Source organism: Aotus nancymaae, unplaced genomic scaffold (assembly GCF_030222135.1).
Source record: "Aotus nancymaae isolate 86718 unplaced genomic scaffold, 86718_ANA_hifiasm-v0.15.2.pri h1tg000058l, whole genome shotgun sequence".
NCBI lineage: Eukaryota > Metazoa > Chordata > Mammalia > Primates > Aotidae > Aotus > Aotus nancymaae.
Window position 1 is genome coordinate 49,393,533 of NW_026988472.1, and position 23,690 is coordinate 49,417,222.

Genomic DNA, 23,690 nt, shown 5'->3' on the forward strand with positions numbered 1-23,690 from the left:
TCCCCATCTGTTCTCACGGTCAGCTTCAGGCTTGAACACAATTCTATCATGTCTGTCTCTTGTTCAAAAACCCACTCTTTCTGTCCAGAACTATGGTGTGAAAAAAGCCCTGTTTCTCAACCTAGACTCCAAGGTCCGCTGGAACTTGACTTCATCCTGTATTTACAGCCCGATTTCCCACAATTTTTCCTCAAACACCTTATGATTGAGCCGAATGGAAATATGCAGTGACCCGGTAATATGAATAATAATGACAACAAAAGTAGATGTGCACCAACCAGGCTCCTGGTTAAGATGTAATCTATTTTGTTGGCTGATGCCTGTAATCTCAACACTTTGGGAGGCCGAGGCGGGCGGATCACTGAAGTCGGGCATTTGAGACCAGCCTGACCGACAAGGAGAAACCCTGTCTCTACTAAAAATACAAAAAATTAGCTGGGCATGGTGGCGCATGCCTGTAATCCCGGCTATTCGGGAGGCTGAGGCAGGAGAATCTCTTGACCCTGGGAGGTGGAGGTTGTGGTGAGCTGAGATCGCACCATTAGACTCCAGCCTGAGCAACAAGAGTGAAACTCCACCTCAAAAAAAAAAAAAAAAAAAGATGTAATCTATTTTTTCTTCATAGCAACCTCATGAAATAGGTGATATTGTTAACCCCACTTCACCGGAAGCTGAGTGACTTCCTCAAGGTCACACATCCTGTGAGTTGTAGAACTGCCATTGAGACTCAAAGGGTCTGAGCTTGGTGCAGGCTATATGTACAACTGCCAGGGTTTCCCACATCTGGGATTGTGCTCATGCCGTTCCACTGTGCAGGGCATACATGACCACGTCTGACCCACTCTGCAAGACGCCGCTCACAGGTGTCCCCTCCAGTGAGCTCTCCCTAGTTCCCTCCATTGGATGTGGTCTCGGAACACCCAGACATTGTCCTTATCCCTCTTCTGACACACTTCCTGTAATTTAATTCATTTAACAAATACCATCAATTCTCATTATTCAAAGCAGTGATGTTCTCTAAAGTCTCCACGCACACCAAATTAGCAAATACTAAACTTCTGCTCCTAGGAGAAACACATGGGTCGGGGTCTTGGAGCCTCTTGTCACACATTTTTGTCAACTGATCAATACATAATCTTGTTTTTTGTGTGTTCTGCTGAAGACACCTCATTTAATATATGTTATTGATCCATTAAGGTTGAACTCATGGCCAACGGCACTGTAACTGATACCTGAATAACAGGTGTCAAATGTGTATTTTCTCTGTAAGGCACATCACAGCCTGCTTGTTTTAGGAACAGAAGACAGGACTTCAACAGGACTTCAGCTCTACACTTGGGGGCCATTTTAATAAGCGAAATCATCAGTTAGAAGTACAAACACGCAAAACACATGCCACGAGGTAGGCTGTGAGGAAGACACTAGTTTACGGCAATGAGAGCTGAAACAGGAAGGCAGAGGGTCACCTCGTTTGACCTCTGCTGGGAGCATGCACGTTGCGCAACTCCAAAGACTTTCACCACGCAGTGCACATCTGAGGATGACTGACTGTGAAGCCTGCCTCGCTGTGGCTCAGCCCCTTACACAGCTGCCGCACTTCACAGCCCAGGCACGGCACTCCGCACGCATGACCTCCCATCCTTACCTGTCTTGCCTGGGCACTGATGGATGACTCTCCAGAACTGGATCTCAGGATGTCTGGGGCGGAGCTTTGAGCACCCCTTAACGAGATGGGATTCCAGAAGATTCCCCTGCGGTCTCACCTACTTAGATAGTGATTTTTGTGAATTCCTTCCTTTCCTTTGTGAATGCTCTGGCTGTTTGTAACTTCCTCTCACTGATTGCAGATCCTTTTACAAAGCCATCCACTCAGTGGTAGGATCCCTGTCTCTCTTCTCTCGATGCCAGCACAGAGCTTCACCACATAAGTGGTTATTCAATTAAATAAAACTTGAAAACCTACATGAGCAAGATCATTAATTAGAAGGCGCTTACTTTATTCCAAAAAGAGTCATGCCAGACTCACTCTGGTCTGCTTGCTAGAGTCTTCTCATTTCTTGAGCGTATATCTTGTTGCTTTTGGAGGAGGATAAGATAAGAATACTCAGTGGCTTTGCTTGATTTTGTAGTCCCTTTGAGTAAACTAGATCCCTATACCTGGGTTCACGGAGCCTATGGAGCTGAGGCCAGTAAGAGAAGCAAAGTTCCTCAGAGCCCAAGAACTGCTGACCTTGGGTCCTGTACAAGAGTCAGCAGGGCTGGAAATGCAGGCAAAATATTACCTCGTGTTGCACAGACACGTCTATTTGTTGTTTTTCTGAGATGGAGTCTTGCTCTGTTGCCCAGGCTGGTGTGCAGTAGCGTGATCTCGGCTTACTGCAACCTCCGCCTCCCGGGTTCAAGTGATTCTCCTGCCTCAGCCTCCTGAGTAGCTGGGACTACAGGCACGCGCCACCATGCCTGGCTAATTTTTGTATATTTAGTAGAGACAGAGTTTCATCATGTTTGCCAGGCTGGTCTTGAACTCCTGACCTCAAGTGATCCACCCGCCTCAGCCTCCCAAAGTGCTGGGATTACAGATGTGAGCCACTGTGCCTGGCCCAGACGCTTCTATTTGTTTGGTTCTCAATATGCAGGTATGTGTTTTGTAACCAAGCATAGACCCCCATTGGACATCGATGGGTTAGTTGGTGTGACTGGGTCCTTTTTTTTCTTTTCTTTTCTTTCTTTTTTATTTATTTATTTATTTATTTATTTATTTATTTATTGAGACGGAGTCTCGCTCTGTTGCCCAGGCTGGAGTGCAGTGATGCCATCTTGGCTCACTGCAAACAGCGTCTCCCAGGTTCAAGTTCAAGTGATTCTCCTGCCTCAGCCTCCTGAGTAGCTGAGATTACAGGTGCATGCCACCACACCCAGCTACTTTTTATATTTTTTAGTAGAGACAGGGTTTCACCATGTTGGCCAGGCTGGTCTCAAACTCTTGACCTCAAGCAATCCACCCGCCTCAGCCTCCCAAAATGCAGGGATTACGGGTGTAAGCCACTGTGCCTGGCCATGACTGGGCCCTTTCATGCTGGTCTTTCCATTTCTCTTGCCATCCTGGAAGTAGGCTATTTTGGGCAGCTGTCCTTGGCTGCCACTCCCCTGCACCTTAGGATCCTTATGAAAAGTGACTCTATGCAAAGAGACACGCAGCTAATGCGTGCTGCAGGGTGAGTGGAGAGCCTGGGGCCTGGGCTGCTGAAACCTATGCAACCCAAGCCCGATCTGCCTGACCTTGAATTGGTTTTCTACATGCCTCTCTCTTACCAGGCAGATCTCCAAGGAGTCTTTCCCTTTAGACAGTGCATCCCCAAATCAAAGGTTGATTCATAAAAAGAACTGGTGAGATGTTGCCTTTTGCTCAGACACCCTATCACGCGTGTTTCTTTGGAGTCCCTTGCCATTTCTTCCTTGCTGACTCAGAGTAATGATGGAGAACAAAAAGCCAGGAGGATAGAAAAAAGGAAAGCTGCACTACCCGGAGAGTCTGGGGAAAGAGCCAAGCTTCTCTCCCCAACACGCATCTTTTTTGGTTGTTTCAAAGAACTTACTTTGCCCCATTCAAGCTGCAGGGAAATCTCTTTTGCTAGAGGGTGGGATCAAGGCGGGTGGGGCATCTCCATACAGTGTGTAGGTCACAAAGTAGCTCCGAGGACATTGAAGGCCTGTGGGACATTGCACAATGACATACTGGACCCGTTAGACATGCAGTGGGTTTCGCTTCCTGTACATTTCTCCGAAAAACCTGTCGAGTCGTCGACAGTTATCACCACTTTGCAGAATTTACGAAAGCTTCTAAGCAGTCATCTGTATAATTTTTTTTACATTTAGGACTCCTTGTGCTCTTGTAATTTAAAATGTGTTTAAATAATAAAACCAACACACAACCTGGGGCAAAATTAAAATTCCAGGGAAGGCAGGCAAAGTTTTGCTGGATGGGATCCTTCAAAAAATGTCCAGATAAAACAAGGACCAGCAGCTCCTTTTCCTGAGTCTCCTGGAGGGAACAAGTCATTGTTAAGTGCATGGCTTGGTAAAGAGAAGTGACAGGAAGATGGTGTTTTAAACACTGAGAAATGAAAGCAAGTGTGCATCCTGTCTAATGCAAATTAATACTGCCCCTAGAAAAGAAAGGTGTGTGCGACCACAATGAAAGAACTGCGCTTAAAAACACATTTGCCAACTTAGCAGATTTCCTTCTCAAGAATGGAACAAAAACCATTTTTTAATATTGAGGATTTTTTAAAGTTAAAAAAAAGTCATCGCCTAAGAAAAGATAGGAATGTGATTCCTGAGCCAAAGGTATTTGCATTTTGAATTTATGTTCCTACCTTGTAAGTAGGAATTGTGCCAAGAAAGCGTAGACAGAGAAGGCAATGGGTGTTTGCATTTGCCATACCTGGCTCAGGAGAGTAGAGAAGCCAGGAGGAAAGGGTGTGTGATTAACTCGAGTGTGCACCTGGAACCCAATGTGGCCAGAGAGGTGAGTTGCCAGCCAGCAAATGGTTCCCTGTGGCCGCAAAATTTTGCTGTGCCACTGCTCGCATCAGTGGCGGTGTGGACGCCTTTAGGCAAGGCGTGTCTGTGGCTTGCTGGCATTTCAGCCAAGGAATGTATCAGAATAAGCCCATCAGCCAGAACAAGAGATGGTTACGTGTAGTGTTTCTGGGAGGGGCTTGTGTTGTTCTCAATTTCCAGGGACAGTCAGAGTGCTGTTAGGCCAGACAGTCAGTCTCAAACTGTGGGTGTGTTTCAGCCACGTGTGCTGTGTGTTACAAAGGCAGTCGCCTAAGATCTCACGCTGGAGCTGGGATCCATGGAGCTGGGATCCGTGGAGCTGGGCAGGTTGACGTGGTTCCAAGTTCAGTACAGGGGGTTCAAGGTCCCTTCTCTGAGAAACTGACATCAAATGAAAGAAGACAAGTTTAGCGTGACAATCCTGTACCGTCACACCTCACCGTTTGCAACCCACACTGCTTAGCCACATTCAAAGGCACTGGCAAGCGATTTCGTTTTATTTTCAAGCGTGGGACAACTTAATTTTGTGAAATGTGTATTTTTTGGTCATAGCATAAGCTACCACTTCTCAATTCTTCTTGGCTCTTTGACAAACCAATCAGGAAACGTATGGCGAAAACAACAAAAGGCAAGTCGATTTGAAAAGCGTAGGACGCATGTCACATTGTATAGACATTAACAATGAAAACAAAAGGAAAATGTTGACCCTCCAGAAAAATCAAAGTGCCTAAAACGTTCATCTTTTTTTCTTTTTCCAAATACCGAGACATCAAAGAGACTAACATGTAAATTTTAACCTAAAAGTATGAGTGCTTTGGGCAGCTGGTTATAGTATCATCTTTGTGATTTAAAAACATTCTAATGTATCCTTTCCCTGATTATGTAGAGATTAGCTAGTCTTTTATGTGTAAGCAGGGCTAGCTTCACAGCTGTGCGACACTTCAGTCCCACACTGACTGGTTTAATGTTCCGCAGCCTCCATATTGCAGTACCTCATCATGTTGTCCTCCAGTTTGTATTTTGAAAGCAACGGTCTGAGGGGACAGTGGAGCACGAGCCCAGGACTTGGAGGCGCCACCTCCCTGCATCCCAGGATGGACTCTGTTCCCTGATTCCCTGCCCCCTTCCAATGTGGCTACCACCCTCTGCCCTCTGGCAGGCATGGAAAGGTTCAGGTCAGCAGGCACGTGTGCCACCTGCCAAGTCGTGGGTGGGACCCTGGGAGCCTGTGAGAGTCCACATTGGCCTTCTGAGGATCCCTATGCCCAAAGAAGTGTGGCATTAAAAGTAAAAAGGAAAAGCAGGCGCAGTAGCGTGTGCCTCTAGTTCCAGCTGCTTGGGAGGCTGAGGTGGGAGGATTGCTTGAGCCCATGACGTCAAGGTTGCAGTGGCCTATGATTGTGTCATTGTATTCCAGCCTGGGCCACAGAGCAAGAACCTGTCTCTAGTAATAATAATAAGTGAAAAACACCATGACAGGTCCAGAATGACTGGGGAAGGGGGAAGGAAAAATCTTTCTTTCCTGCTTTTGAACAAAGGACCCCAAATTTACATTTTGCACTGTGCCCCACAAATCATGCAGCTGGTCCCATGTGTAAGTCACATCTGAACACATCACTCCACCGCAGGATAACGAATGCAGGCCCGAGCAAGGTGGAAAGGATGGCTCATTCCCCGACAAACAATCCGCAGGGAAAGAATTTGGATGGCCAATTTCTCACCTAACAGAGTTCATAATTCCTAACACAGTTCTATAAATGTTGCAGGTTAAATTTGAAAAATCCGTGGAATCTCTGTTTATTTTTTAAAATAGTCATGCATTATTTGTTTCCCTAGTACAGCTCTGTGCAGGGACAAGCAGTTGGATGGAATCATCCCCAATAGCTTCCTGTAATGTAGAAGTGACACACTGTCCCCAACTCGGCCACATCTTGTTCCTCATAAACAGGCTACTCTCCTGGTGTTTGAAGGGACAACTTTAGCAAGGAAACAGAACCCATGATTCCCCCAAAGACAGGAATGTGCATTTGCCTAGTAAGAAGGCAGAATGGCACTCAGGAGGTGCCCCATGGGCTGGTCAGCAGCCAGCAGCCGGAACAAGGACTGGCCAGATCCCTGGTCTTTGCTAATTTCATTGAGCTTATTATCATGCTCTGCCGAGAATGGAATTGTGTCTTTTTTCCAGTTCTTCTTCTTTTTTTGACTTTAGAAATGTTTCATTTCCTTGCAAAACTCAGTCTATCAATGGACCTTCTAAAGCAGTTATCCCTGTAACCTCAGGGAATAGGCATGGCTCTGTCCCCAGCCTCAACAAAACACAGCACCCTTGGTATTGCATAATTGGTTGGGATTTTTTCATGTAGTTAAAAATCAGCAAAGCAGAAATACATTTCTGTATACTCTTAAGTCAGCGATTCTCAACTGGGGGCAATTTTGCTCCTGCCATCCCAGGGGACATTTGCCACAGTCTGGAGACCATTTTGGTTGTCACAACTGGGGTTACTCCTGGCATCTAGTGGTGGAGAGCAGGGATGTGGCCAAACATCTTACAATGCACAGAGCAGCCCCTCACAATGGAATTATCTAGTCCCAAATGCCAATGGTGCCAGGATTGACTTACATGAAAGATTCTATTTTTAGAAGTGGTATTCAATCCCATTCCCCAGCAATCATCCAGCATTATTTCTTCCCTAGGAGAAGCTTCCATGAACCACAATTCAGAATATTAATTTATAGGAGAATGTCTCCCAAAAGGCGATTATGGGTTTGTCTCCATCATAAAATAAAGAAAAACATGCAGTCTGAGAATGTTCATAATGAGAGCAAAGTGAAGACGAGCAGCCCTGCCTTGGGAGCATCGGGAGGGGTATATCACGAAGCTCCAACCTTGCCAGTACAAAAAGGCAAAAAATTGATTGCTGTCAGGCAGCTTTTAAGAATTTGGATGTGCAGGCCACACCCCAGACCAACGAAACCCCAGTCTCTGTCAGTGGGACCTGGGCAGTGGGAATGTTTGAAGCTCCCAGAGTGCTCCCGATGCGGGGCCACACTGGAGGTCACAGGACACATGGTTTAGATGGGTGAGTGGGTTAGCTGTGCAGGAGGCAGTGACTAAGGGATAGGACCAATACTCCTCCACATCAGCTAAGGTGACTGATGCCTGTGCAAATTCACTGCGAATCAGCCTTCATTTAAATAATGATTGTGCAGTCAGAGACCATGGCTGGGAGCCAATGTTGGCTGGGATCTAAATGGCACACATGGGATTAATAACATCTAGCATGGAGATACTGGTGAAAAGTGGGAAGGAGAGCAAAACAAGCTCTCTTTTATTCACTACTGAGAATTCTCCTTCCGACTTATTTTAGAATTAACTACAAGATCGGTTTAGTCAATGAAGTGACTGGAGCATTTTCTTTTCTTTCTTTGCTTACTTTTTGAGACAGGGTCTCACTCTACCCCCTAGGCTGGAGCGCAACAGCATGGTCTCAGCTCGCTGCAACCTCTGCCTCCTGGGCTCCATGATCCTCCTGCCTCAGCCTCCTGAGTAGCTGGGACTACAGGCACCTGATTCCATGCCTGGCTATTTTTTTTTAAAACTTTTATTTTTTGAGACAGAGTCTCTCTCTGTTGCCCAGGCTGAGTGCAGTGGCGCAATCTCGGTTCACTGCAACCTTCGTCTTCCAGGTTCAAGTGATTCTCCTCCATCAGACTCCTGAGTAGCTGGGATTACAGGCACCCACCACAATGCTCCGCTAAATTTTGTATTAATCCCGGCACTTTGAGAGTCTGAAGCGAAGGGATCGTTTAAGTCCAGGAGTTTGAGACCAGCCTGGGCAACATGGAGAAACCCCATCTCTACAAAAATACAAATATTAGCCAGGTGTGGTGGTGTGCCCCTGTGGTCCCAGCTATTAAGGAGGCTGAGGTAGGAGGATCAATTAAGCCTGTGAGGTTGAGGCTGCAGTGGGCTGGGATTGCGCCACTGCACTCCAGCCTGGGCAACCAAGCAAGACCCCATCTAAAAAAAAAAAAGAAAGAAAAAAAAAAAGACTGCCTGGTGCCCACTGGCGGTCTCTCCCCATCTGTTCCTTCCCCTCACCAGCAACAACCACTATTCTACTTTCTGTCTCTAGCCTGTTCTGGACGTTTCTTAAAGAACAAATCATATGATATGTAGCCTTTCGTGTCTTAGCACAGCGTTTTCAAGGTTCAACCATGTTGTAGCATTTCAGAACTTCATTTCTTTCTATGGCTGAAAAATATTCCATTGTACGGATAGAGCACATTTTGTATGTCTATTTATCTATCGACAGGCATTCGTGTTGTTTCCACTTTCGGGCTCTCATGGATGATACTGCTGTGAGCTTTCATCTAGGAAAGTGTGGATGCATGCTTTCATTTCTCCTGGGTGGGTAGATACGGTTGATCACATTGTAACACTAAAATTATTGATTAAAAGAACTGAGGGTCCACTATGAGAGCCAGCATTCTGAAGATACCAGAATGGCTCTGGAGTTAATTCTCTCTTACTAAAGAAATGGAAGTCAAGGGGCGATGCTTTGTGGAAAGCAAGGCTGTGTATTGTTCTCAAATTTCTTCTTTTTATATTCAATATTCCTCATCAAGTGGTGTGATGAATGCAGAAAGAGGGGTTCCGTCAAGCCAACCACCAATCACCTGGGGATCTCTTCATAAACTCAGACCATGGGCTTTGAGGCCTGTGAAGTTCACCATTAACACATGACTGTTGTCTTTCACTGTGATGCCAAAAATGGTGTCCCACATTCAGATTTGTGCCTTTCATTTAAAAGTCACTCGGGGCCGGGTGTGATGGCTCACGCCAGTAATCCCAGCACTTTGGGAGGCCGAGGCGGGCAGATTACTTGAGGTCAGGAGTTTGAGACCAGCCTGGCTAACATGGTGAAACACTGTCTCTACTAAAAATACAAAAATTAGCTGGGTGTGGTGGTGCGTGCCTATAGTCCCAGCTACTCAGGAGGCTAAGGCAGGAGAATCACTTGAATCCAGGAGGCGGAGGTTGCAGTGACCTGAGACTGTGCCACTGCACTCCAGCCTAGGGAATAGAGCAAGACTCCGTCTCAAAGGTAAAATAAAATAAAATAAAAGCCACTCAGTGTATATGTAATCAATGACATCCACTATCCTGCTAAATGCACATATGTATACATATCAATATATAAAAAACTCTAGCAGAGAATATAACAGAAGGGAACCTTTCCACTCCTTACCATCAATATTTACGCTTTGCAGGACATCCCTAGAACGTGGTGGGCAGTGCTTTGGAAGAGAGGGCTCCTCCCGGGGTTCTGGGATATTGGGATATTGGCGATGCCCCCCAGACACTTGGAGCACCCCCTACTCTCCTGTTTCGCTCACCCACTTTTCTTTTCTGTCTTTTTTTGTTGAGATAGCATCGCGCTTTGTCACCCAGGCAGGAGTGCAGTGGCACAATCATGGCTTACTGCAGCCTCAACCTCCCAGGCTCAAACAATCCTCCCACCTCAGCCCCCCAAGTAGCTGTCACCCTCTTTTCTGATATAAGGTCTCACTAAGGTCAAGAATCAGCTTGAGGCTTGGAAACTTGGCCAACGTTTTCTGCCTTTAGAAAGTTTCAAACAGGAATTCCAAACAACCCCAGAGCAGGCAATGGCAACAGACGGACCCACGGTGCAGAGGAAACTGTATTCATTTCTTGCACTGAAGCTGGTGAAGAAAAAGACTTATGTGATTACACGATGGGGAGTACTTTAGGATACCATCCTTAAATGTTAAACAAGAGGAATACTGTGCAACAGGGAAATGGTTGCTACATTCTGGCATATACGATTCCACCGGATGGAATTTAAGCCCTCATTTAAAGTGTAATTTTGAAAAATATTTAGTGACCTAGAAAAATATGTATTTTTTAAGGCTAGGTCACCAAATCGGAATGCTGAACCATTTATACAGAGCGAGCCGATTTCATCACTTACCTCAACTCCCATTTCTGGATGGGAAAATTCTTCCGCACAGAAGAAAACAACAGGCACGTCATGAATGCAAATGTCAACGTTAGTTTTCTCTGGGAATTTTTATTTTCTGGGACAGAAAAGTGGCTACACTTTGTTTTCTATTAGGAAGAGAAGACATTCTTTAACATCTAAGTAGTAAAGCCACAGCGAAGTGAAGAAGCCCTTTCACCCATCAGATGGCTTAAGAATGCTGTCCTGGCATCTTCTATAACTCCTCGAATTCCCTTGCTTAGGGGGCATCTGATGCGCAGGTGCACACGGCAGCTACTGGGCCCCAAATCTGGAGTGTTCTTACTCAGGGATTTAATTATAGGGCCGGGTCATCAGGAGCAGGTCTCCCACTGCAGGAATCCTTTTTGACCTTCAGTAGAGACAGAGCCCTAAAACTTTGGACCTGATTTTCCCTTCCCCAACTCCTCCTCCTGTCCCTCCCAGGAGCTCCCCCACCCCAAGAGACTCCCTTCTTTATCTCGGTCCCAAGTGCCTAGCCCAGGCCTTCTCAAGCGCTCCCCCGCAGCAAGACCCCTCTGAAGTCCCCTTTCCTGTTTCAGAGTGTAGCGGGGTTCTGGGGATCACAGCCCTCCCAAGAGCCCTGGGATCGCCCGGGGAGGAATCGGTGAGCCTGAGCTGTGTTTGGGGAGCACAGAAAGACACCCGCGCCTGCGGCCGGCGCCTTGGGGACAGGGCGCTGCGAGTGCGCAGCTCTTCTAAGGTCCTCGGTAATTCTTTCCCGGCCCTTGTAGGGCGCCGGCACAGACCCGCCCCGGGAGTCTGATCCTGGGGGAGGGGAGGAGGCTGGAAGACGAAGGGGGAGGAGGGAGGCTGTGGCCTAAACCACACTGTGGCGACGGGAGGCTAGGAGAGGGAAGGGACGGAGAGAGAGGGGATGAAAAGCAGAGGAGGAGGGGGAAGGGAGGAGAAGGAGGAAGGAGGAGTGCGAAACGGAGGAGGAAGGGGTGCAAAACGGAGGAGGGAGGGGTGCAAAACGGAGGAGGGAGGGGGTGAAAAGTAAAGAGGGGAGAGGTGGAGGGAAGGAGGGGGAGGGTAAAAGGCAGGGGGAGGGGAGGAGGGGGGTGAAAGCAGCGTGGTAGGGGGAGGGGAGGAGAGGAGGAGGGAGGGAGTGAAAAGCAGAGGGGAAGGGGAGGGGAGGAAGGGGGAGGGGAGGAAGGGAGTGAAAGCAGAGGGGGAGGGGGAGGGGAGAAGGAGGGAGGAGGATGGGAGGGGGGGAGAGGGAGGGAGGAGGAGGGGAAGTGAAAAAGGGAGGAGGGGGGAGGGGAAGTGAAAGAGGGAGGAGGGGGAGGGGAAGCGAAAGGGGGGGAGGGGCGCCGCCCAGCCTCTTTCCGGAGGAGACTCATTTAGATGCAATGGCCAATTTTTTTTTTTAAACCAGACTGTATAAATTTACAGTTTCCTTTTCAGCTGAAGCAGACAATGTTAAAACACATTAGATTTTCTGTTTCGGAATGCAAATTAAACATAGACAAGCTCTTGGAAGGCTTCATTGAGGGCTTAAGAAAATGGGAGACTGAAAATGTCGATACTTGAGCAAGGCAAGAGGTCTTAGCCTTGTAGCAGTGTGGTCGTGTGTGTGTTTACTTAAAAAGAGAAAATTGCTTAATAATAAAACGGCCCAAGCCTTCTTTGAACATAACAGGAAGCACTGCTTAAAAAAAAAAAGTTTTTTTATAGCCACCATTTATTTGTCGGCGCACAGGGAGGGGTGCGGTTAAGGCAGGGTGGCGATGGTGATACGGGCGCTCCCCAAAGCCGGCTCACCCGGCCCTCCAACCCCAAGGAGTGGAATCTTAGCAGCAGCCCCCAGGCACTCCCCCTCTAATCTAGAAATGACTTTCCTAAATAGCTGTCACTGTAAACTAGGTTCCTTTCTGTTCTCTGTCCCCCTTTCTCACCCCAAAAGCAAAAGCAACAAAACCACAACCTAATAGAAAAGCCCCTCCCACCCCAGCTAAAAACAAGCCGGACACTCGCCCCAAACTCTGTATCCGCTGTTCCTGCCCCCGTTATGGGAGCCTTGTGGGCTATTTTCTGCTCTTTTCTCCCCCTGGAGAGTTATTTAAGGCCTTTAAATGCCATTCTGTGCACACATAACTTAAAAATGGTCTGGCACGGGGGAAAAGTTGGCAAATGTCTAGTTCACAATCTGTTGTCATTATGTGAAGCCAGATTCAGTAAAAACTCTATTGGCTCCGGGAGCCAGGTTATGCAATATCTTAAAAGGGTTTGGGGATGTGTCTGTGGGAGGGGGAAGGGAACCTGAGAGGAGAAATAGGAATCTGGGTGTCACATGTAAATTTGCTGTATTGGGGGTGGCCCTGGACACAGACGGGTATAGGGAGCTGCACCATTTCAGTCTTAAGAGCAAGAAGCCCCCCTCCCCGGCATTTTAACTGCGTGGGCTTTGAAAATGGGGGCGAGGGAACTGAAGGCATCCCTGAGTCATGAGTGTTCCTGTAGGGTCTCGACATTGAGATGATGAGTGGGGATGGGCCCGAATGAGCCGTCTAGGGCTGCTATGGCAGAACGGCAGACATGGATTCCCTCACATTCTGGAGGCCGCAAGTCTGAAACCCAGGTGTCACAGGGCTGCTTTCTCCCGTAGCCCCTCTCGGTGGCTGGTAGACGGCCTGTGTCCTCCCATGGTCGTCCCTCCGTGCGTGCCTGTGTCTTCATCGCCTCTTCTTGTAAGGACTCTAGTCCTACTGGACCAGGGCCCACCCTAATGACCTCATTTTAATTTAATTACCTCCTTAGAGATTCTGTTTCCAAATACAGTCACATTCCAAAAGGTAGTGGGGATTAGAGCTTCGGCCTTTGAATTTTAGGGGTTATTCCCCATTACAGGATGGGGAGAACGCTTAAGAGGCTTGATAAGGGAAGGGGGGGGAAGGAGCTTGCCCCACCCCTGGGCACCCAGGCCTCGGGGTGCCCCTGGCTCCTCAGCCCCTGGGTTTGCGGACTGGAGAGCAGGGCTGCTCCCAGGGAAGTGGGCAGGGTGGGGGCAGGGTAGCTGTTAACTGCTAGACTTGGGCCTCTCGCCCATATGACAGTTGCATTTTTCTCTTTTGGAATATTCCTTCTGTGTTGCAGTTTCACTGTAGCCTGAGAGCCAGATGCATAAACTGCTAGGGACACAGGATTCCCAAGTGATAGCGCAGGACAGCAGTGGTGTCTCGGTGTCCTGCTCACATCTGTGTGCTTGGCATCTGGAGGGAGCCGCAGGTAATTCTGCAGACTAAAGGAGGGGAGGAGCAGGCTCACCCTGGGGGTTTTCAAGATGTTAATGTAATCTTCGTTGTTTGTACTTGACAGAAACCACAAGGCTTGTTTATCCAAAGTAGTATCTTTTGTGGTGAAACAATTATCAGTCATTATTAAGAAACAGGGTCTTCTCCTTGGCCGCTGAAAAACTCTGAAATGTGGGGAGAAATATCAAGATTGTGGATGATCTGATATCATGAATTTTCTCAGGAAAGAGATGACCAGAGGCGAAAGTGTATTGGAGCTTCCATCTCCGTGGCTTTTTTTTTTTTTTAATATACTTTAGGTTCTGGGGCACATGTGCAGATCACGCAGGATTGTTGCATAGGTACATACATGGCAAGGTGGTTTGCTGCCTCCATCCCCCATCACCTATATCTGGCATTTCTCCCCATGTTATCCCTCCTCAACTCCCCACACCCCGCTGTCCTTCCCCTAGCCCCCCCACAGACCCCAGTGTGCGATGCTCCCTCCCTGTGTCCACGTGTTCTCACTGTTCATCACCCGCCTATGAGTGAGAACATGCGCTGTTTGATTTTCTGTTCTTGTATCAGTTTGGCTTTTGTTAAGGGTTAGTTCCAAATGGTGGTGTCTCCAGAGAGCTGACGATCTCAGAATGCTTTTGAATTTGCACAGCGAAGCCTTCAAGTCCTGCCTTGGCAGTTTCAACAGAAGCATAAAGGATGCAAGGAATCACAGACATGATGGTGAGGACATTTTTGGTGGTGATTTTCTTGGCAAAGCCCTGGGGAGCCGGCTGGCTTGGTCAGCTGTGGGCAGAGTTTGCCCTTTCCCTCTGGGGAAAATCCACTTTGTCCAGGACACTCCCAAGTCCTTCAGGCCATTTGCAATCTTTCCCCCTTTATTCAGGCTTACCTCTCTCTTTAAGGAACAGCTGAGCGTCCCTGGAGGCTCCAAGTCTTCTCTCCTTCTGAATTATGCCAGCAGGAATCTCTATCAGAGTTCCTAGGAATTCTGCATCTGAGTGAATGCAAACCTTTTGTACAAACTTCCAGTAGGTGATTCATTGGAGGCCAGAGGCAGGGGAAATCGAATTCACTCATTCTTTCAAGCCTGTTGTTTCCTTCTTCTGAACTCTTGCTTCTTTTGTGTGTATTTTTTTTTTTTTTTTTTTTGAGACGGAGTTTCCCTTTGTCGCCCAGGCTGGAGTACAATGGCGTGATCTCGGCTCACTGCAACCTCAGCCTCCCAGGTTCAAGCAATTCTGCTGCCTCAGCCTCCCTAGCAGCTGGGATTACAGGCATGTGCCACTACGCCTGGCTAATTTTGTATTTTTAGTAGAGACAGTTTCTCCATGTTGGTCAGGCTGGTCTTGAACTCCTGACCTCAGATGATCCACCCACCTCAGCCACCCAAAGTGCTGGGATTACAAGCGTGAGCCACCGAGCCCGGCCCTTTTGTGTGTATTTTATTTTGTTTGCCTTAGCTCCTTAAGTCAGGGAGGGTTGGAAGGGAAGGAAGGTGTTTGAAACATACGAGTGAGAAATGAACAAAAATTTGTTGCTTAGAGACAGCACTAAAGGCAGGTGAAAATACGTGTGGCGGACGTTGGTGGTTTTTGTCTGACTCTTGTTCGGCCCCATCTTTTGGTTAAAACAACTCGAGTTTTCTTTGGGGAACACATGCTGTTACTCTCAGGCACTGGGATACAGAGGTTAGCTCCAGCGCTGGGGGCCCAGGTCTGGCTAAACGGCATCTCATATTCCTTGGCCACAGTGACTTGTTAAGGAAGGGCCTATGACCTATCATGACCCAGAGACAGCCAGATCTGGGCTTCTATTAGAATTCTTGATAAAGTGTTTCGTTTTTATGTTTTTGTTTGTTCTTTTTGCTAGGGTTGCTAAACAGATAGATGTAAACCCAGTGATGAAAAAACCCATCATTCTTATCACTCCTTGAGACTGAAAATGGCACTGAGGAATATGGAGCTAAGGGGCGAGACCTCCCTGAGTAGCATGGGAACACCTGGATCTAGCCAAGCCTGAAGGCCACACCTAACATTTTCAGTTATGTGAACCAATGTATTTCCTTTCCTTTCTTTTCTTTTCTTCCTTTCTTTCTTTTCTTTCTTTCTTTCTCCCTCCCCATTTGACTTGAGTTTCAAATGCGTGTCACTGAAAACTGTTCTTGGCTTTTTGAAATGCTAACGTCTATTTTGTAGAGCATTAAAATTATAGGCCAGGCACAGTGGCTCATGCCTGTAATCCCAGCAATTTGGGGGGCCAAGATGGGCAGATCACCTGAGGTCGGGAGTTTCAGACCAACCTGACCAACATGGAGAAACCCCGTCTCTACTAAAAATACAAAATTAGTTGGGTGTGGTGGCACATGCCTGTAGTCCCAGCTACTTGGGAGGCTGAAGTAGCAGAATTGCTTGAACCCCGGAGGCAGAGGTTGCAGTGGGCCGAGATCGTGCCATTGCACTCCAGCCTGGGCAACAAGAGCAAAACTGCATCTCAAAAAGAAAAAAAGAAAATTATAATTTGATGGGGTTGGAGCCACAGAGCGTTTTCCTCCTTCCCTTTCACTTTTTATTGTGACTTATGACCTGTAAGTGTTAAAGAGCATTCCAGAGACATATACATGTTAGTGAACCAGTGATTTCCCGAGGGAAGTGGCAGAGCATGGCCATTTGCTCAGGGGTCTCCTACCATTACCATCCCACTAGAAGTCTCTCACCATTGGAAGCTACCACTATTTGGAATTTCGGGAAAATCATCTTGCTTTTCTTTTCTTTTTTTTAAAAATTATTTTAACTATGTACGCACACTCAAAAAGAATTAATTTTGTATTAATGGGATCATACAGCATGTATCTTCTGGGCTCTTACATCTGTCACCAACATCGTATGTGCAGTGTTCCTCTCTGCTGTTGCGGTAGCTCATTCATTCTCAATGCCATCATAGCATCCCACATATGACAGTATGCAATGTATCCATTAGAGAGTACCCTGCGTCCTGGATGTTTACTGTAGATAATGTATTGAAGTCAATCAGTGCAACAGAGCTCATATTGGAAATAAGCTGAAATGTACATCACTCTGTGCAAAAGCCCAGTCTTGAATCAGCCCAGCCATCTGCCTCCCTTGGTCCACGTCCAAGCAGTCGATGGCTGCTAAGGAAAAATTGCATAACTGAGCAAATCTGTGTTACTACAGCATTGTGATCTTCAACCCCAGCTGGGCCCTCCTGAGAGCAAGCGATTCTGTGTATCCCTCTTTAGCCCTGTCTTCCATCCTCTGTTAAGTGATCAGTGCTTCCCTCAACCCATTCCCTGCACATTCTCAGCAGATGGCTTTACCTCTTTATGGAGGTCATTGGGCAGGAAGCCCTTTCATTTCTTAACTTGGCAGCAAGGAACCTGCCGTTTCAGGGCCCAGTTGTCCTGCTTCTTTTTCAGGTCACCTGCACTTGTGCCCTGCACCCCTCTGGTACCTCCTATCCTTGTCTTGTTGCTCTCCCTTCCCCACGCAGGACAATCTGACGCCGTCTGTGCAAGTCCTTTGCCTTAAACCTCATCTTAATTGTCCCCATGTGGAACTGGATGTTTTCAGTTCTTACCTGAATTATTGCACCAGTCTTCCTGATTGGTGTCGCTTTAACGCTTGCCTCTTTTGGTTCAAGCTGTATTCCTCTACAGAAGCCAGAATATCGTTTCTGAAGTGCACATCTGACAATGTGAATCTGTGTTCATTTCCTGGGGTGGCTGTAGCAAATCACCACCAACTGGGGGTGGCTTACAACAGCAGAAATGCTTTCCTCACAGTTCTGGAGGCCACAGGCCTGAGATCAAGGTGTCAGCAGGGCTGTTCCCTTCTGAAAGCTTCTGGGGGGGACTCCATCCCATGCAGCTCTCTTAGCTTCCAGGGGTTGTGGGTGGGGGGAGCCGCAATCCTTGGTGCTCCGTGGCTTGCAGACGCACTGTCACTCCAGTCTCTGTCTCTATGTTCACATGGCGCTTTTGTCTCTGCCTCTAATCTCCCTCTCCTTTCTCTTATAGGGACACCAGTCATTTGATTTGGGGACCACCCTAAATCCAGTATGGTCGCACCTCGAGATTCTTGTAATTACATCTGCAAAAACCCTGATTCTAAATAAGGTCACATTCTGAGGTTCTGGGAGTTCAAAGTTAGATGTATGTTTTGGGAGCTGCTATTCAGCTCATCGTATACCCTCTTGCTGAAAACCCTTCCGTGGTCTCTCATGTAGGGTATAATCCAAACCCCTCAGCCTGGAATACAGGCCCTTCCTCAACTGCCCTTCTGCAACCGCAGCTGTGCGGCGTCCTGGCCCCACATGCCTGCCATATACTTCATTCTTCCCTGTGAACCGATCTCACTCTCCCAGGGTCTCTCTGGTCTTTTCTTTGTCATTCAGCCCCAGCCCTGCAGTGTCCTCCTTGCCTCTGGACTCTTCCATCTTCCTCCAAGCCTGTGGAGCGCCCTGTGTAGACTGTCAAGAGGCCACACAACCAAGTCAGAGTCAACCAGCACAGCGGATTGGAAAGGGGAATTATATCAGGCAGGCTTAATCTCAGAAAAAAAAAAAGTCAAAATACACCTACTCATAAATTACCTGCAGGTAGACCAAAAAACACCTCATTAAAGAATGTGATTGCTTATGAAAATAGCCACCATTTCCCATTGTACAGAAATTGCTTATGACTGTCAATAAGGAAGGAGGAACATGAGCCGTGGTCGTGGAATTTGGAGATGTAACTGGGTGTTGCGGAAATATTTAAACAATTCTATTTGTCTATAATTTATGGCTAAATAACTAGACCATGCTATGAGTAGGTAGCTCTGCATTTTAACAGCATATTTAAATTACAGCTGTGTTCCCAGACAGAACTGAATGGCCGATGACCAAACAGTGTGCTTAGTGGGGGATCAATTTCCAGAACTCTGGCTCATGGGGGAAAAGCGGACTTTGGCATCCGTTGGGTGCTGGGAACACAGGAGGCAGACTCTCTGTAAACGTGATGTTGGGGGTGGCCTTTTATGATTACTTGATTTTATTTCATTTTTAGTTTATTTTTTATTGTGGTAAAATACACATAACACCAAGTTTGCTATTGTAACCATTTTTAAGTGCACAAGTCATTGGCATTAAGTGCATTCATCTTGATTTTATTTCCTCTTATTAAGGAATTCTAGATAGGACATAGGGTAAGATAACTTCAAGTGGTGTCAAAAATGCGGACTGTTGGCCAGACTCAGTGGCTCACCTTGTGAAAAGATTTCTTTTCGGCCGAGTGTAGTGGCTCGTGCCTGTAATCCCAGCACTTTGGGAGGCTGAGGCAGGCGGATCACTTGAGCCCAGGAGTTTGAGGGCAGCCTAGCCAACTTGGTGAAACCACGTCTCTACTAAAAATACAAAAATTATCCGAGCGTGGTAGTGTGTGCCTGTAATCCCAGCTACTCGTGAGGCCGAGGCAGGAGAATCACTTGAACCTGGGAGGTGGAGGCTGCAGTGAGCTGTGATGGTGACACTGCACTTCAGCCTGGTTGACAGACCGAGACTCTGTCTCAAACAAACAAATAACCAAATAAACAAAAGATTTCTTTTTGTCGTAGGTTTCAAAAATATAGACTGCCAAGTGTCTCCTTTTCTTTTCTTTTGAGACAGCGTCTCGCTCTGTTGCCCAAGCTGGAGTGCAGTGGCACAGTCACGGCTCACTGTAGCCTCCACCTCCTGGGCTCAAGCAATCCTCCCACCTTCACCTCCCAAAGTGTTGAGATTACAGGCATGAGCCACTACGCCTGGCTGAAAAGAAATCTTTCTGCCCAATATGAAATTTGAAAATTTGGTGGACTGTGTTCTTCCGGTACAGGGAGAAGGAAACAACTCTTTTAGAAGCCTGCTGATACCATGCAGGCTGTTGTTTTGCAGAGGATTTTATGCTTTCTGTTCTGGAGTGACCATTCTGGTTTATAGAATAAACGTGTCTCATGACGAGGTGGGCAGGCTGTCAGCAAAATAAGAGGAAAAGATGGCATCACCACAAATGCAGAGGCCGTGAGAACTGAATGCGTATCCCCAGAATTCTGGACGCTTGACAAGCCCTCCCAATGCCTCACTTGTAGCTGAGACTATACTCTGAAATGATAAGGGAAATACTGAAAACGAAACATTCTGGTTTGGGAGTGGAATTATTTCAGCCTTCTCCTGGGTCGTAATGTTCATTTGACCTCATTAACGTGCACAGAGTTTTAAAAAAATTTGTTCCAACTGAAAGAAAACCCTCATTCTGCACGGAAACCTCTTTTGAGCAATCATTAACTAATGGATTGATGGTGAGAAATTTGACTCCACATGGAAATTAACTTGCAAAAGCATGACATAAAGCTTCTCTGTTCTTTCTGTGAGAAATTTTTTCCCAAATGGTTTTTCAAGACGAGTAAAAGGAAAAGCGCATAATTGTGGCTGTCACTAGATCTTCATTTTGGGGGTCTGTTCTCACTTATTCGAATGGCGTAGATAACTTTGATTATGCCACAATTGCCCACTGATCCACTCGTCTGCAAAGAGTCCCCCGACCAACCCCAGTTGCCCTCTCACCTGACAGTCCTCTGTTCCACACAATGCAATTTTCACCCTGTGCTTTCAACTCCGTTACAGTTGCCACAGGAAGAAACCACATATGGAAGGCTCTGTGTTGGAGAAATATTGAGCCGTCTCACCAATTTTTCAGATATGGGAAACAGAACACACAAGCCCTGTTTTTTACAACTTGGATTCTTATGTGGGTTCTCAGACAGCTCTCACGTTCTAAAATTACTCTTCGGACATCTCATTGTCCATTCCCAAGCTCTTCATTTTGACTGATTCTAAAAGGGCTGGCCTGTAGTCCCTCGAGGCAAAAAGGAGACATTGGTGATTATTATTTTTTCCACAGCAATAAGTAAAGTTATTTGTAGTCACTCTTTTTAATTTTTTTTGAGACAGAGTCTCACTCTGTTGCTTAGGCTGGAGGGCAGTGGTGTGATGATAACTCACTGCAGCATCCAACTCCCTGGCTCAAGCAATCCTCCAGCTTCAGCCTTTCGAGTAGCTGAGATTACAGGTGTACGCCACCACACCCAGCTAACTTTTGTATTTTTAGTAGTGATGGGATTTCACGATGTTGGCTAGACTGGTCTCGAACTCCTGACCTCAGGTGATCCGCTCGCCTCAGCCTCCCAAAGTGCTGGGATTATAGGTGTGAGCCACCATGCCCAGTCGTATAGTCAACTCTTATTGTAGACTCTTGATTCTGTGAATCCCTTATTTGCTTTGTAAAGCGTTCCTTGAGTCTGAGTGAGACAAAATTTTTCTTTTTCCTTTAAGCAAACTTGCTTAAGAGGGAGATAGCTTCTGTGTTTCACTTGCAGACTCATTTGTTGGTGTGTGACCCATCTTCAGGCGGTGCAGGCAGGGGATTCCGTCTGACACCCAGCAGCCCTTGGGCTGGATGAATGTATCCTTAATGTATCCATTTTTCCTTTTTCTTTTCTTCTCCTTTGTTTCTTTATCTCTCTCTCTCTCTTTCTCTCTTTCTTTCTTTTTTGACAGAGCCTTGGTCTATCCCCCAGGCTGGAGTGCAGTGGTGTGATCTCGGCTCACTGCAACCTCCACCTCCCAGATCCAAATGATTCTCCTGCCTCAGCTTCCCGAGTAGCTGGGATTACAGGTGTGCACCACCGCGCCCGGCTAAGTTTTGTATTTTTAGTAGAGACAGAGTTTTGCCATGTTGGCTAGGCTTGCCTCAAACTCCTGGACTCAGCTTCCCAAAGTGCTGGGATTATAGGCATGAGTCACCACACCAGGCTGACTGTATTCTTAATTGATTTATAAGGCCAGTGGGTGTGCTCCCATGAGCAATTTTCAGAATGAATTGAATGTCTGCAAGAGCAAAGCAAAGACTTCTGGCGTCATCTTTGGCAGAGCTTACGGTAGGGGAGGCATCTCAGCAGGCCTGGCCTTTGCTTGCTACCCCTCACTCGAGTTTTAACAGACAAGCAGGAGGGTTCAGGGACAAAGGCTTGGGGGCCAGATAAAATACAGGACACTGGGTTGTGTTTGAATCTCAGATATGCAACGAATGATGTTTTAGTGTAAGTATGTCCTAAATATTACTTGGGATCTATTTGGATGAGCAGAAAGCCTACATTCTCACAATCACTGCGTAATTGGACTTGTCTGAAGCCGCAGCCTTAAGTGGAAACTGCATTCTTTTTCGTCTTTTTCTCTTCTCACTTGGCATGCTCTTCAGATGTGCAGGGACCAGTGTGACCACTAGTTACCGGTGGCTAGGGAGCACTTGACCCGAGGCTAGTCTGAATTGAAATGTCATCTGATCAGTGTAAAACACACCAGACTTCCACACTTCCTAGCCTTTGTATGCAAAAAAATAGAACATTTCTCATTAATAACAATATTCCTTAAGTGTTGAAATGATCCTATTTTGCATATACTGGGTTAGCATGTATTAATAAAATTAACTTCCCCTATTTCTTTTTACTGATTTAATATGGCCACTGAGAGCTTTAAAGTTACACGTGCTACCTGCACTTCATTTCTGTTTGATAACTGCACTTTAGAGCCAGGATTGGTGGACTTTCTGTAAAGGGCCGGTAGCAAATCTCTTAGGCTTTGTGGTAGATGGGGGCACTGTCTTAACTGTTAACTCAGTTGTCTCCAGCCATAGACAATATACACGTGAGCGTGGCTGAATGCTAATTAGTCTTTATTTAAAAAGCCTTATTTGGCTTGCAGATGTATTTATTGACCCCTGCGTTAGAGATTCTGTGGGTTTTTTTAGGTCTAATTTTTAAATGGCTTATCTTTGTGTCTCTAAGTCTTATTGATTTGGACAGAGCAAGAAAATATTGTTAAATGGGCAATTTACCCTTTGCAAGATGGTTCGAGTACTACATAGAAAAGTGTTGGCAGGATATTGCGTTTTCTTTTTTAAATAAGGGAGAAGAAAAATCATACACATGGCGGCTAGTGCGTTGGTCCTTACTGTGTCGGAGCCTCCTGGATAGGGTGGATTGCCGACTATCATGAGGAGGCAAAGAGAATCCAGGAGGTCACATTTTGTCCTGAGTCCTGTAGAAGTGAAGGGCACACTGAGTACACACTGAGTTGAAAACATAGTGGCACCGTCTAACAGAGGTTGAAGAGATGAGGCCGGGGCAGGACCTCACGCCTGTCTTCCCAGCGCTTTGGGAAGCCGAAATGGTAGGATCGCTTGAGCCCAGCAGTTTGAGGCTCCAGTAAGCCATGACTGTGCCACTGCACTCCAGCCTGGTCCACAGAGTGAGACCCTGTCTCGAATGAACAAACAAGATGAAATTACAGCGATGGAAAGGCTTAGGTCACCAGTAAAGGAGAAATACTTTTTACAAGGAACTGCTGTGCTAAATCCCTTTCCTTACCAAATTAAAACATTTTATCTACTGAGAGCATGGCATGATGTAACTTATTTTATTCTTTAGTTTAAAAATTTTGTGGCGACGGGGTCTTGCTGTGTTGCCCAGTTTGGTCTCGAACTCCTCAAACAATCCTCCCATCTGGGCTTTCCAAAGTGCTGGGATTATAGGTGTGAGCTACTGTGCCCAGCCCACGGTGTAATTTAGAATTGATTTTTATGGGATTGGAACATATCCCGAAATGTAAAATCTATTTGGGATCACATTTAATAAAACAGAAATGACAGGCACAGACGTTTTTTGGGGAGAGCTGGGGAATTGAGACATCAGCCATGATTTGTACGTAAGTGAAGTGCTTACCTGTTTCTTTTACTGAT

The 23,690-nt window shown here is 46.6% G+C and overlaps 1 long non-coding RNA gene across 1 annotated transcript in view; it reads left to right on the plus strand.

Annotated features, from left to right (window-relative positions):
- Window positions 1–14,498: 14,498 nt before the first annotated feature.
- LOC135269959 (uncharacterized) overlaps window positions 14,499–23,690 on the plus strand; it is a 75,603-nt gene continuing 66,411 nt past the window's right edge. Inside the window, exon 1 of the long non-coding RNA XR_010338196.1 lies at window positions 14,499–14,584. This is a non-coding gene — a long non-coding RNA (uncharacterized LOC135269959). The remainder of the gene's footprint in view (window positions 14,585–23,690) is intronic.